General features: G+C 48.8%; 1 protein-coding gene and 1 long non-coding RNA gene across 3 annotated transcripts in view; one reads left to right on the top strand and one right to left on the bottom strand.

Moving 5' to 3' along the window:
- The window catches only part of LOC309330208, a 162,784-nt gene that overhangs the window by 145,240 nt on the left and 2,957 nt on the right, over window positions 1–14,587 (bottom strand). The window lies entirely within an intron of this gene.
- Window positions 3,707–14,587, top strand: part of LOC309329873 (mothers against decapentaplegic homolog 4-like) — a 38,920-nt gene continuing 28,039 nt past the window's right edge. The window contains exon 1 of one of the 2 annotated variants that reach the window (XM_081841050.1): window positions 3,707–3,819. The gene's annotated coding sequence lies outside the window, so the exon portion shown is untranslated. Of the gene's footprint in view, window positions 3,820–11,193; window positions 11,844–14,587 lie in introns of those variants that run through there. The other variant, XM_081841049.1, reaches the window with a different exon arrangement.

The raw sequence follows: 14,587 nt of genomic DNA, 5'->3' as shown, positions 1-14,587 counted from the left end.
GACTGTTGTTGGAAACTTTGAACAAGCCGCTACTACTATGACCTTTTTGGTCATCTTTTAATAGGTAGGTGGGGCACCTACCTTCCTATCATTTCATATCATGAGAGTGTCAGCTGACTGATAGATGGGCAGTCCTACACTCTTGCCAAAGTTAACCCACCGGTTGGGAGGAGGGATCTACTTTGCCAGGGTGTTCCCTGCAGGAAATGCTCTGGTGTATTTACCATATTTTTCGCTCTATAAGACACACCAGACCACAAGACGCACCTAGTTTTTGGAGGAGGAAAACAAGAAAAAAAATACTCTGAATCTCAGAAGCCAGAACAGCAAGAGGGATCGCTGCGCAGTGAAAGCAGCAATTCCTCTTGCTGTTCTGGCTTCTGGGATAGCTGCGCAGCCTGCATTCGCTCCATAAGACGCACACACATTTCCCCTTACTTTTTACGATGGAAAAAGTGAGTCTTATAGAGCAAAAAATACGGTATTACATTTTATATATTCGTATCCCACTTTTCTCCCAAGTTGGGATTCAAGGAAGCTTGCTGCACTTAAAATACACCAATTACAAATACAGAATAATACAGAATGCAGTGGTACCTCGAGTTACAAACACTTCAGGTTACAAACTCCACTGACCTGGAAGAGTTAAGAACTTTGTCCCAGGATGAGACCGGAAATCGTGTGCCAGCGGCGCAGCAGCAGCAAGAGGCTCCATTTGCAAAAGCATACCTCCAGTTAAGAACAGTTTCAGGTTAAGAACGGAACTCCGGAACGAATTAAGTTCGTAACTAGAAGTACCACTGTGATAAAAACACACTAGTTAAAACAGTAATGAATATACATTATAACATATTGAAAACCAGCCACTAAAATAAAATTTGCAGCCCAGTGATCAGCTTTGCACGAGCTTCTAGAGGCCTGTCTAAACGGAGGGATAACAAACACAACCAATTTAACCTCTCTTTGGAGGAAACTCCACAACATTAAGAGCAGCTGCAGGAAAGTCGGTAGTTGGAATCCGCACAACGGGGTGAGCTCCTGTTGCTCTGTCCCAGCTCCTGCCAACCTAGCAGTTCGAAAGCACGCCAGTGCAAGTAGATAAATAGGTACCGCTGCGACGGGAAAGTAAACAGTGTGTCCATGCGCTTTGGTTTCCGTCACAGTGTCCTGTTGCGCCAGAAGCGCTTTAGTCATGCTGGCCACATGACTCAGAAAGCTGTGTGTGGACGAACGTCGGCTCCCTTGGCCTGAAAGCGAGATGAGCGCCACAACCCCATAGTCACCTTTAACTGGACTTAACCGTCCAGAGGTCCTTTACCTTTCACCATTTCTGCAACAACCTTGGCTCTGGGTCCCTAAGCATAGAGATGAGCATTGTTTTGCAATTTAAGTATCTGTCTCCCAGCTTGTTTATAGTGTCTGAAACGGGGAGGAAAAGATGCAGAAATGGATGGATTTGTACATATGTCACTTTTAGATACAAGCCACCTGCTGTTCTCCAGACTACCAAAAACAAACAATTTAACAGATTTCTTCTGGACACAAGTCTACTTTTGTTAGGTGCATCTGTGGGACCAGGTCCACAAAAGTTTATGCCACAAGATCCTTGGGTGATGGCAGAAAAATGAATAATCCCTTAACACACTTACCCCTCTGGAAATTCCTCCAAAACTATAATAATTGTCCATCTCTGGAGTTTTGAAACTTGCAGAACACAGAATGTGAAACAAAGAAGATACGCTATCAGTATTTCATATTTGGAGTCAGTGGTACCCCCTCTAGTGAAAATGCAAGCTGTTCAAATATTTCTTTGCCTGTTGATACCAGCAAAGGGATCACAGGAAAGTTCTTTACCAGCCACTCTGCTTAGTTACACACCTCTGTTTTCCCAAAGCCTTTGTTTTCCATCCACCATTAAATTTAAAGCAGCTATGAGGGTATGCATGAAAAGAGTGCAGCTTAAGATGGGAAGACCAGAGGCACAGGTAAGAGACAAGTGGTTATGCAATGGGGTGCAAGCCTGTGATTATGTGTGGGGACACTGCTGCAGCTGTAACTGTGCCCTCTGGCTTAGAATACATCCTCTAAGCTTGTTATTTTTTAAATAAATGTAGTTTGCTATGAAGCATTGTTAGCAGCTGGCTTTAAATATCTGATCGATGGGGAATCTTGTTCACAACTAGCTGGAGTTGTGAGATGTTTGCAGAGGTGATGGCATTTGCTGCTCTCTGGAAATTTGGAAGAATACCCCATTAATGCTAAAAAAAATTGCCTAGCCACTTTGGTGCTTGTCATGCAAAAATGCATTCCCATTTTTATTTTGGTAGCATCCTGCAATCTATAGAGGTGTTGAGCAAGGAGTGTTACTGATGCAGCAAAGCAGGGGAAGTAGCTCTGCAATAGAGCATCTGCTTTTGCATGCAGAAGGGCCCAGGTTCAATTTCCAGGTAGGACTGGTGGGAAAATACACCTATCAGAAATCCTCGGCCACTGACTGTGTAGACCAGTGTTTCCCAAACTTGGGTCTCCTGCTGTTTTTAGACTACAGTTCCCATCATCCCTGACCACTGGTCCTGCTAGTTAGGGATGATGGGAGTTGTAGTTCAAAAACAGCTGGAGACCCAAGTTTGGGAAACCCTGGTGTAGACGGTGCTAAACCTAGATGAACCAGCAGTTTGACTCTATGAAGCATCTGCTTCTAACATCACACACACACTCCTTGATCACTCAGGACCATGAGGACTGGTAGCTTTGCCTAAGAATTGATGCTTTTGAATTCTGGTGCTGGAGGAGACTCTTGAGAGTCCCATGGACTGCAAGAAGATCAAACCGATCCATTCTGAAGGAAATCAGCCCTGAGTGCTCACTGGAAGGACAGATCCCGAAGCTGAGGCTCCAAGACTTTGGCCACCTCATGAGAAGAGAAGACTCCCTGGAAAAGACCCTGATGTTGGGAAAGATGGAGGGCAGAAGGAGAAGGGGACGACAGAGGACAAGATGGTTGGACAGTGTTCTCGAAGCTACGAACATGAGTTTGACCAAACTACGGGAGGCAGTGGAAGACAGGAGTGCCTGGCGTGCTCTGGTCCAGGGGGTCACGAAGAGTCGGACACGACTAAACAACCACAACAATGCCCATTGCTTGCAGCCTTGCTTAGCCTCCAGAGAAAACACCTTCAAAAACCTGTCACTTGACCTGACCTGAACTACCAGCACATGTGTCTTGCCTTGTTTCCAGAACTAAGAGAAGATTCTCTTTCTGCCCGCCCCAGGGATTTTAATTTAGTTGTTCACATGTAAAATGGTGCGTGTGGTTCAGGATTTATTTTCAATTTCATGACATTTTTATGCTGCTCTGCCGGGAGAATGAGTACTCTCAAGCCAGTTTCTGGAGCTGAGAAGTCAAATACTGTATATATATATTTGCATCAGCTGCAGAGCTCGCAACGCCTCAAATAACCCTCCCCCTTTCTGTGCAAGAAAGTGGTACAGCCCAAAACAAAAGCTTTTGCTCCCTTTCGAGTCCGCCGAACGTATATATTGCCTTTCATGGAACGGGCTGGCCCCGCCCCACTTCCCCCCTCCCCAAGCTTTGATGGGCCCGAGGCGCCTATTGGTCGGGATCTTGGCGGCCTCCTGTGCCGACGCTTCCCATTGGCTGCCGGCCTTTGTGTGCTTTCACACGTTCCCAAAGGCTGTTCTTTATGTTATTGTTGTGAACAAGTTGCAAAGCGGAGTGCCTGATTTTGATTTTGTTTTTCCAAGTGTTGGGAAGGCGGGTGGGTTGCTGAGCAGGAGGGACCAACCAGCGCCTATGGGGTGAGTACCTAGCTCATTCCCAACGGCTTCCATTTTTTCTCCCCCTGCGCCAAAAAATAAAAAATAAAGGAGCAATCAGATCCCCCCCTCGCTTTAGAGATCTGGTGCATATTATTTTATGATCCACCCCATATATGATTTCTTTGCACCCGCAACTGATGCGCACACCTTTGCCCAGGTCCAGGAATAGCTGGATCGCCCGACTGTCAACTGGTTGTCTAAAGAAAGGCAGATCTGAACTAACCTCCCTCCCCAATTCCCTGCACCCAGCACCATCACCAGAGCCCGTAAGAACATAAGAAGGACCCTACTGGATCAGACCAGCAGCCCATCTGGTCCAGCATCCTGCTCTCACAGCGTCCAGATGCCCGTAAGAACCCAGGAATCAGGTAGACTGGCCCTGGCGCTGGAGGTTCCACAAGAGCATTAGAAGAGCCTGTCTGCTGGATCAGACCAGCAGCCCATCTAGTCCAGGTTCCTGTTCTCATAGTGGCCAGCCTCACGCCCCAATGGGAAGCTGAAGCAGGACCTGAACACAAGAGCGGCTCTCGCCTCTTGCGGTTTCTTGCGTGACAGGGTGAGCTCCCGTTGCTCGGTCCCTGCCTCTGCCAACCTAGCAGTCTGAAAGCACGTCAAAGTGCAAGTAGATAAATAGGTACTGCTCTGGCAGGAAGGTAAACGGCGTTTCCGTGCGCTGCTCTGGTTCGCCAGAAGCGGCTTAGTCATGCTGGCCACATGACCCGGAAGCTGTACGCTGGCTCCATCGGCCGATAAAGCGAGATGAGCACTGCAACCCCAGAGTCATCCGCGACTGGACCTAACGGTCAGGGGTCCCTTTACCTTTACCTTTACTTTTAAAGTCACACAAGGCTGGTGGCCATCAGTACACCTTGTGGGAGAGAGTTCCACAGTTTAGCTTCTCTGCGAGAAGGGCTTTTCTTTTATACGATACAATAATCTTTATTGTCATTGTCCCATACAGAACAAGGAAATTGAAAATCTACATCAGACATTCAGAAACCGACAAGCCTGCTGTCCCAACTATCCTAGCCTGGTTAGCTCCCTAAAAACTCTGATACCCCATAATTAAATATAATATACTCCCATAGAGACCACCTTAAAAGGTAAAGGAACTCCTGACCATTTGGTCCAGTCGTGACCGACTCTGGGGTTGCGGTGCTCATCTCGCTTTACTGGCCAAGGGAGCCGGCGTACAGCTTCCGTGTCATGTGGCCAGCATGACTAAGCTGCTAACACTGCATTTAAAACCAAAATCGCATTTGAATAGATACTGTTTCTTAGGCGGCTGGTCCTTATCTGTGGGTGGCACTGTGGCCTAAACCACTGAGCCTCTTGGGCTTGCTGATCAGAAGGTTGGCGGTTTGAATCCCCGTGACGGGGTGAGCTCCCGTTGCTCTATCCCAGCTCCTGCCAACCTATCAATTCGAAAGCACACTAGTGCAAGTTGATAAATAGGTACAACTGCAGCGGGAAGGTAAACCGCATTTCCATGCGCTCTGGTTTCCGTCACGGTGTTGTGTTGCGCCAGAAGCAGTTTAGTCATGCTGGCCACACGACCCGGAAAGCTGTCTGTGGAAAAACGCCGACTCCCTCATCCTGAAAGCGAGATGAGCGCCACAACCCTAGAGTTGCCTTTGACTAGACTTAACTGTCCAGGGGTCCTTTTACCTTACCTGAACCTTCACCTTCCTTGGATGTCCCCGAATTCCAGTGATATAAGAGAGGGAGGGGGAAAACCTTTTATTCACTTTTCCCTCACTGCTGTGTTTTTCCAGCAACTTGGATTTGCTGCTCCCTGTGGCAGAGACAAAGCATAACCATAATCAACAGATGTGTAGTTTGTGGGACTTTTTTATTATTGTCTTGGAAGGGAGGAGGGTTTATAGGGTGTGAAAACATTGTGTCTGCTATCTTATAGTGTCCCAGGCTCGCAAGAGATTAATTTCTCTCCTCCTGTTGTTGTGTCTGTGGAACCGCCAAGGATTTTCCCAGAGTGTGCTCGAAAATCAGCTTGCTGAGACACAGCAATGCACAACAAGAGTGTGTTATATGGAGGGAGGATTTGCGTTCCCACACCTGCCCCTCACGCAATATTTCCATCTCTGCCCCATGAATTCTGGTGTTTAGTTTTTTTCCCCCATTTGCAAATGCTCCTTTCAGAAAAACACCGGCTCCATGTTCTCCCTTATAAGGAAAGATTGCCACGTTTGGGACTCTTTCGTTTAGAGAAAAGGCGACACGGTTTATAAAACGATGTGTGGCATGGAGGAAGTGAGGAAAGGAACGCTTTTATGCCTCAGAACCCCAGAAGTTGTGGAAGTGCAGTGAAGCTGAATGTTGGAAGATTCGGGACAGATAAACATTCAGCGCTTAGTTAAGACTGTGGAACTCATGGGCACTGGAGGCAGCAATGGCCACCAGCTCTGTTTGTTGACATCCGTCTGTCTTGAGAGACAATGGAGGGGAGTCAAACCAGCACCAAAGTGACCTCCTTGGGGCACAATCCTGGGCAGTGTGTCTGGAGGTCCTGGGCTGCACAGACCCCCCTCTCAGCCTCACTGATGTAGTAAAAAAATAAAACAGCAATACATTTGACACGAGCTTCGCTGCAGGAGTTTCTGGAAGGAGGCGTACAAGGCGCCATACAACCGTCTTAGGGGCTCCACTCTGGATTTGTGTAGAATTTATTCCTGAGCCTTTTCTTTTCCCAAAGGTAGAGGTTTAGGATGAGAGTTTTCCTTCTTCTAGATGGGCTCCCTTCCCAGGTGGACGAGCCCCATCTGCCCCTCACTTCTTTCTACATCAGGGGTCAGCAAACTTTTCCAGCAGGGAGCCAGTCCACTGTCCCTCAGACCTTTTGTGGGGGGGCATACTATTTTTTGGGGGGTGAACAAATTCCTATGCCCATAAATAACCCAGAGATGCATTTTAAATACAGTCATACCTCAGACTGAAGTAGCTTCGGGTTAAACGTTTTCGGGTTGCGCTCTGCGGTGACCCGGAAGTAACAGAGCGCATTACTTCTGGGTTTCGCCACTCACGCATGCGCAGACGCTCAAAATGACGTCACGCGCATGCACGGAAGCGGCAAATTGCAACACACGCAGACTCGGGTTGCGTTCGCTTCAGGATGCAAACGGGGCTCCGGAACAGATCCCGTTCGCATCCAGAGGTACCACTGTAAAAGCACACGTTCTACTCATGTAAAAACACCAGGCAGGCCCCACAAATGACCCAGAGATGCATTTTAAGTCAAAGGACACATTCTACTCATGTAAAAACACACTGATTCCCTGACCATCCATGGGCCAGATTTAGAAGGCGATTGGGCTGGATCTGGCCCCCAGGCCTTCGTTTGCCTACCCATGTTCTACAGCCTTCTCGACTGTTGGACCCACCATTGCTTTCATTCGCTCAATCTGCCTGTCTTCGCATGCAGGGGAAGCCCCTAACTCACCGAGGGTTTGAGACCCACTGACTCCCCTCATCTGCTTTAGCCAGCCAGTCAAAGCTGTTTCCCGGGGGGTGGGCACTGTCACATGGCGACAGCTTCTGGGAGCCACAGGTGAGAGCTGAGTGCAGGGTGGGGACCAAAGGTGGACAAACTGCCCCAGAAGGAGCATGGTGTGCCCCCCATCAGAGGGACTAGTAAAGTAAAGATACCCCTGACCATTAGGTCCAGTCATGGCCGACTCTGGGGTTGCGGCGCTCATCTCGCTTTATTGGCCGAGGGAGCCGGCGTACAGCTTCCGGGTCATGTGGCCAGCATGACTAAGCCGCTTCTGGTGAACCAGAGCAGCGCACGGAAACGCCGTTTACCTTCCCTTCCCTTCCCTTCCCCTCCCTTCCCTTCCCTTCCCTTCCCTTCCCTTTACCTTATCTACTTGCACTTTGAGGTGCTTTTGAACTGCTAGGTTGGCAGGAGCAGGGACCGAGCAATGGGAGCTCACCCCATTGTGGAGATTTGAACCGCTGACCTTCTGATCGGCAAGTCCTAGGCTCTGTGGTTTAACCCACAGCGTCACCCACGTCCCATCAGAGGTACCACCTCTCCCCTAACCCCCCCACCACCAACTCTGATGGCTTTATAAGAGGATTGGACAGATTCATGAAGGACAGCCTGGATAGCTCAGCTGCTTAGAGCATGGTGCTAATAATGCAAAGGTTGCAGGTTCGATCCCATAAGGGTAAGCTGCGTATTCCTGCAATGCAGATGATCCTCAGGGTCCCTTCCAATTTTATGATGTCTATGATCAATGGCTCTGCCAGTGGCAGTGATGCTTTCGAATCCCACAGGAGGGGAGAGTTGCTCTTGTGGTCAGATCCTGGTTCCTGGTTCCCCAGTGGCCGCTGTGAGAACAGGATGCCGGACAAGATGGTCCATTGGCCTGATTTAGCAGGCTTTTCCTGTGTTCCCCTTAAACTTCTAACGCCCCCCAAAGAAGGATGCTTATTTTCTGAATTCAAATCGGAATTGCCCGTGACTCTCGCATCTCCCCAAAACGGTTGACCTGGGGTAATCAGTGTGAATGGTTATCCTCCGGAGATTGTGGATTACAACTCCCATCATCCCTGAACTTTGGCAATGCTGGATGGGGCTGGTGGGGTACACAATAGTCTGGCGGGTGCAGCCTTGAGAGAGCCCTCAGCCTGAACTACCATATTTTTTGCTCTATAAGACGCACCCGACCATAAGACGCACCTAGTTTTTAGAGGAGGAAAACAAGAAAGCAACGCAAAGCCTCTTGAGCGAAGAGGCAGGAGCGCTCCCGCTGCGCTCAAGAGGCTTTGTGTGGCACCGATCCCTCTTGCTCTCCTGGCTTCAGCGATAGCTGCACAGCCTGCATTCGCTCCATAAGACGCACACACATTTCCCCTTACATTTTAGGAGGAGGAAAGTGTGCTTATAGAACGAAAAATACGGTGCTTTGCAGGGTTGTTTTGCAGGTTAAGAAGGGGGAGAATCCTTCATTCTTTTGGAAGGGTGAGCAAAAAAAAAAAAAAAAAAAAGGTAACAGATACTAAATAAATGAAGGAGGCTAAAATTGGGCAGTGAATCACCCTGAGATACAGAGGACAGGTGCCTACACAGCTAGTATTTTGGGGTTTTTTTGCCTAATGAAAGACTTTTACACATTTAGTCAGTCTGACACTTTAGTCTGTGCCTGTCACGCACTTTGGGAAATGTTGATATGGACTTTCTGGCTCAAGTCAAGGTTTCTGCTGCCTGATTTTGATGCCGAAAGGCTGAAACTCAACAGGCGCAGTTCCCAACTCTACCCCCCGACCTGGGATAGGACAATGTGGGGAGCCAAGGCCTGTGAATTGGTGGGAGGAAGGAGATACTGCACTGATCTTTTATAAGTCTCAGGAGAGAGGTAATAACCAGGGGATATTACAGGGGAGAAGGATGCGGGTGGCGCTGTGGGTTAAACCACAGAGCCTAGGACTTGCCGATCAGAAGGTCGGCGGTTTGAATCTATTCAGCAACATGGCTGTAAAAAGGCACAATTTATTCTTTAACAGAATAGACATTTGGGACGCGGGTGGCGCTGTGGTCTAAACCAGAGCCTAGGACTTGCTGATCAGAAGGTCGGCGGTTTGAATCCCCGCAATGGGGTGAGCTCCTGTTGCTTGATCCCTGCTCCTGCCAACCTAGCAGTTTGAAAGCACGTCAAAGCGCAAGTAGATAAATAGGTACCGCTCCAGCGGGAAGGTAAATGGTGTTTCTGTGCGCTGCTCTGGTTCGCCAGAAGCGGCTCAGTCATGTACGCCGGCTCCCTCGGCCAATAAAGCGAGATGAGCGCCGCAACCCCAGAGTCGGCCACGACTGGACCTAATGGTCAGGGGTCCCTTTATCTTTTTATTACAGGGGAGAGCGAGGAATAGAAGCTGCTCAGTTATTGTTGTTAAGTTCTGGAAGAGAGAAGAAGGGGTAAAGGGGTCATCCTAGCTATGGTTGCCCAGATTGGGAAAGGAAGCAGGATCTGGTGAATAAAGAATGGATGGGGAGCCTCAGGTCTGGGCACTGAATGTGGCCCTCCAGACTTCTTTCTCTGGCCCTCGGAGCATTTCCCAGGCCTTCACCGGTCCTACTTCATGCTAGGTTTTTTGAAGGAGGCTGACTGGAATGTGTCCTCAAACTCTGCACATGCCCCTCACTTCCCTGGACAGAGGATAGAGAGGTAGCTGCAGGTGTAGAAACTCACCTGCCATACAAAGGTGAAATTTGCATCTGTTGCCCTGCCTACTTCCCCTTAGCCCCTCCCACCCTCAGCCCTGGCTTACAGGTTCGAGGAGCTTACAGTGCCTGGGAATTCAGGGATATCTTTTTTTAAAAAAAAATTAAGTTGTGTGTCCTTGTTTATCAATTTTTTTTTTAAATAAATATTTATTAAAGTTTTTAAATATAAATGCACAAATAATAAACGATCTTACTTCTATCACAACAATTTCATCACTTCTTTGGACTCCCTCACATCTCCCGCTCCCATTTACATCGTTAAAAATTTTTTCCAAACAAATTATCAACTTGTTTACAATCTCATGTCCACTCATTCAAATATAATCTAGCACTTCTTCCAAAAAATTTTATATTTTCTTTAGTCTCACTTATCATCAAATTTAAATCTAATTTAGTGGTGGCCAATTTTTTATAATCTAGCATCCTTCTTAACATTCAACCAAATTACAATGTTTTTGTAGATACATCTTGAATTTCTCCCAGTCTTCCTCCATCTTCTCTTCTCCCAGATCACGGATTCTGCCAGTCATCTCGGCCAGTTGCATATAGTCCATCAGCTGCATCTGCCACTCTTCCAGTGTGGGTAGATCTTGAGTTTTCCAGTTTTTTGCGATGAGAATCCTTGCTGCCGTTGTTGCATACATAAAAAATGTTCGGTCCTTCTTTAACACCTTCTGGCCGACAATACCCAGAAGGAAGGCCTCTGGTTTCTTAGTGAAGGTATACTTAAATACCTTTTTCAGCTCATTATATATCATTTCCCAGAAGACCTTCACCTTAGGGCATGTCCACCAGAGGTGAAAGAATGTTCCTTCATTTTCTTTACATTTCCTGTTTATCAATTTGAGCCTTTTACATGGTTTTATATGTCCTTGTATTTTATGCATTTTATGCATTACTGTTATTTCCATTGATTATAGTTTAGTAATTATTGCAATTGCCAAGACTGGATTTGCTTAATTATCATTTTCTGATTTTCAATTTGCTGTTTACTGTTACATTCTAATGGATGGCTGAACATCGCTTTCTTGGATATAAGCTGTTTATTCCAAAGTTAGGTCTTTATTATGACATTTTCATATTGGATCAGATTGATCAGGCGCATCTCTGCCGCCTGTTTTGCTGTTTCTCCGGCTTTGCAAACCCGCCTCGCGCGTAGTAATCTGGAAAGGCGGTGTGCAAATCAAAATGAGCAGAGATGGCAATGTCCAGGGTTCGAATCCTCCCCACTCAACCATCTGCGCGCTCCCCACCCAGCCTACCTCCCAGGGTTGTTGTAAGGACCAAACAGGGAAGGGAGATCTCCTGGGATAAGAAAAACGGGGGTGGAAATGTCCATAAATATCTCGTTCGGTTAAGAGAGAGGCGGGAGATGGGGAAGCGGGAGGGCGGCAGGGGCTGCGCTCAGCCTGACCCGGTGGAGAATTCGCTATTTGCTTTTTCCCATCTCCCTCCCTCTCCCTCCCTCTCTCTCCCCCCGAGGCGAAGCTGCGGCTGACAGCATGACTAGCAGGCAGGCGATTGTCTGGCTCGGCTGTGTTTAGTCTGCGCCTTCGCCGCCGCCTCCTTCCCCGTCTTTCGCTCCCATTTGGAGAAGAGAGCGCAAAGAGAGCGCGCGTTCCTCTCCAAAAGCAGCCGCCGCCGACGCGCATCCCGCCGCCTTCCAGGGGGGGCTTAATCCGCCTGCCACGTCCAGGGGAGCATGTCTGAACCCCGCGGAGAGCATCCGTGCACCCCGGAGAGGGATCGCCCATAGCCGGTGAGTCTCCCCCCCCCCCTGTTTGATTTGGCAGGAGGGTCTCCCGCATCGCTGCCCCCCAACCTTTCCACGCCACTTCTGGGCACCGGGGTCCGGAGTTTCCTCTCCTCCAGCTTCAGATCGCTGCCCCTCTCTTTCCCTATCCCCCCACCCCACTTCTCCGGGAGGGGCCGTAGCAGCTCATCTGCTTGGCCTGCCAAAGGTCCCAGGCGTCGCCAGGTAGGGCTGGGAGGAGAGGGCCCTGCCTGAAACCCCCGGAGAGGGCTTGTGCTTTGTTCAGAACGATGAGGACTAGAAACTTGCATTGTTTATGGGGAAAGGCTGCAGCGCGGTGGCTTTGCACCCAGGTGGTGCCAGGTTCGATTCACGATGGCATCTCCGGGTAGAGCATGGAGAAATGCACACACACACACACACACCCTCCTGCCCGAAGCCCCGGAGAGCTGCTGCCGGCCCGTGTTGACAATACTGCGCTAGATAGACCAACCGTCTGCCTCAGTGCAAGGCAGTTTTTTGTGTTTCTGTGTCATTTCAAGATTCCCCCCTCTAAGTCTCTGTACCTGGATGCGCTGCTCCGGGGACATTTATATGTTTGACTGGGCTACATTATCCCAACCAGCTTTGACCCATGCTTGGGCCCAAAGAGAAAGTGCGGGGAGAGAAAGAACCCAGGAGTCCGGGACCTCACATTCCACTCCCCCCCCTCCTCGGCACCATGAGTCTTCCCTCTGCTCACCTCTAACCACTAGGCTCTACTTCTCTTCTGAGCGAAAGAACCCTGGGTTGAGTTTGATGCTCTTTCTGCCCTGAGCAGACACAGTCAAACAAAGCAGGCTAGTTTTTAACTGCCCGTTTCAATGTGTGTCTACTCGGCGTGGGGTAAACACTGCACCCAATATTATTTTATCTGCCCACCCAGAACATGGAAGACAAAAACAAAACAAAACCCCTAGTCGATCTGCTCCTTTCCCCTTTCCTCTTTCCCCAGGGAGCTCAGGCTGGTGAATAAATATCCTTCTCTTCTGAAACTTATTAAAGGGCAGGGAATCTTGCAAGTGACCCACCCACAGTCTCCAGTTTTTCTGCCGCGATGGCTGGGCGTCACGCCTCCCTATCCCTCCTTCCAAAGTTACAGGGAGGAATACTTTCCCCCTCACATGACTCCCGTCATCCTGGCACAAGCACGTTCCTTTATTGCTGCTACATCCATTCTTGTTTTATTCCAGGATTAGGTGGGTGACGGTCACCTCTCCGAATGTGGCCTTACGCCAAGTCAAAATGTTGGTCTGTTCAGCTCGGACTGGCAGTGACTCTTCAGACTCTGGGTATCTTCTGTATGTGTAAAGTATATTCTCAACCAGTGACTTTGTGGCCTTTCCCTTAAATGTAACGCTAAGCTTGTAGTCCTCATGGTCAAATGTATTCTGTGTTGTAAAGGGACCCCTGACCATTAGGTCCAATCGTGGCCGACTAGGGTTGCGGCGCTCATCTTGCTTTATTGGCCGAGGGAGCCGGCGTACAGCTTCTGGGTCATGTGGCCAGCATGACTAAGCCGCTTCTGGCAAACCAGAGCAGCGCACAGAAACCCCATTTACCTTCCCGCCGGAGCGGTACCTATTTATCTACCTGCACTTTGACATGCTTTCGAACTGCTAGGTTGGCAGGAGCAGGGACCGAGCAATGGGAGCTCATCCCGTCGCAGGGATTCGAACCGCCGACCTGCTGATCAGCAAGTCCTAGGCTCTGTGGTTTAACCCACAGCACCACCCGCGCATTGCAGGGGGTTGGACTAGATGAACCTTGGGGTCCCAAATCTACAATTCTAATAAAGGCATGATTTAAATGTGGATGTAGGAAGCCGCCTTGTTCTGACTCAGACCATTGCTCTGTCCGGCTCAGCGGTGACTATTTTTCCACCTCACTCCTTCCAGAGATTTTTGTCTTATGCCTCATGTAGGTTCGTTTCTGGCTCATATATCTTTGACCAGCGAGGCCGGTCAGTTGCGTTCCAAATAACCTTTGCTTTCTTTCCTTTCTAAGCCGGGCAAACTTACTAGCTCTCATGGTTCTAAGCAATGATAGAAGATAGGCGGTTGGAATCTCAGAAAGTCTTGGGAAGTTTCGGAATGAGGTGCCCGTCCTTTAGGAGAGAATCAGTGGCTCTCCAGACATCGCTCGACTACAACTTCCATTATCCATGACCGCTGGATGCGCTGCATGATGGGAGGTGGAGTCCCACAATATTTGGAGAGTTCGCTGTCCAGCTTTAGAAGGCAGATACTTCAGAGCCTTGCTCATGGCCCTTATCTCTGCTCTCTGTGAATTCCAGAATCATTCCTGGAAAGTAGTAAAAGCATTTGCATAATAAATTGGGTCAAGGCAACAGAGGTTTGCTGGAAATCTACATAATGTAAACATGCTTATATAAAGTGTAGTACATGCAGCCTTCTTCCTGAGTTGTAGTACTCTGAAGGGACCCCGTTTGTGTGTGTGTGTTTAGTAGGGGAGGGAGATATATATAAATGGGAACGTTGCCAGCCCTGACCCAAATTTCTGCTCCAGTCCTTAAGAACCTAAGAAGATCTTTGTTAGGTCAAATGCCCATCTAGCCCAATATCCTGACTCTGAAAGGAAGAAGCCACAAAGCTCACAAGCAACAGCCCACCCCTGCTCTCTCTTCCTAGTACCTGGCCTTTGGCGGTAGACTGCGCCTGAATAGGGAGGCTTCATTCTCAGCAGCCATG

Source organism: Podarcis erhardii, assembly GCF_964252035.2.
Source record: "Podarcis erhardii genome assembly, chromosome: 15".
Lineage (NCBI taxonomy): Eukaryota > Metazoa > Chordata > Lepidosauria > Squamata > Lacertidae > Podarcis > Podarcis erhardii.
Note: the sequence above shows the minus strand (reverse complement) of the source record. Positions and strands in the feature narration are given on the sequence as shown.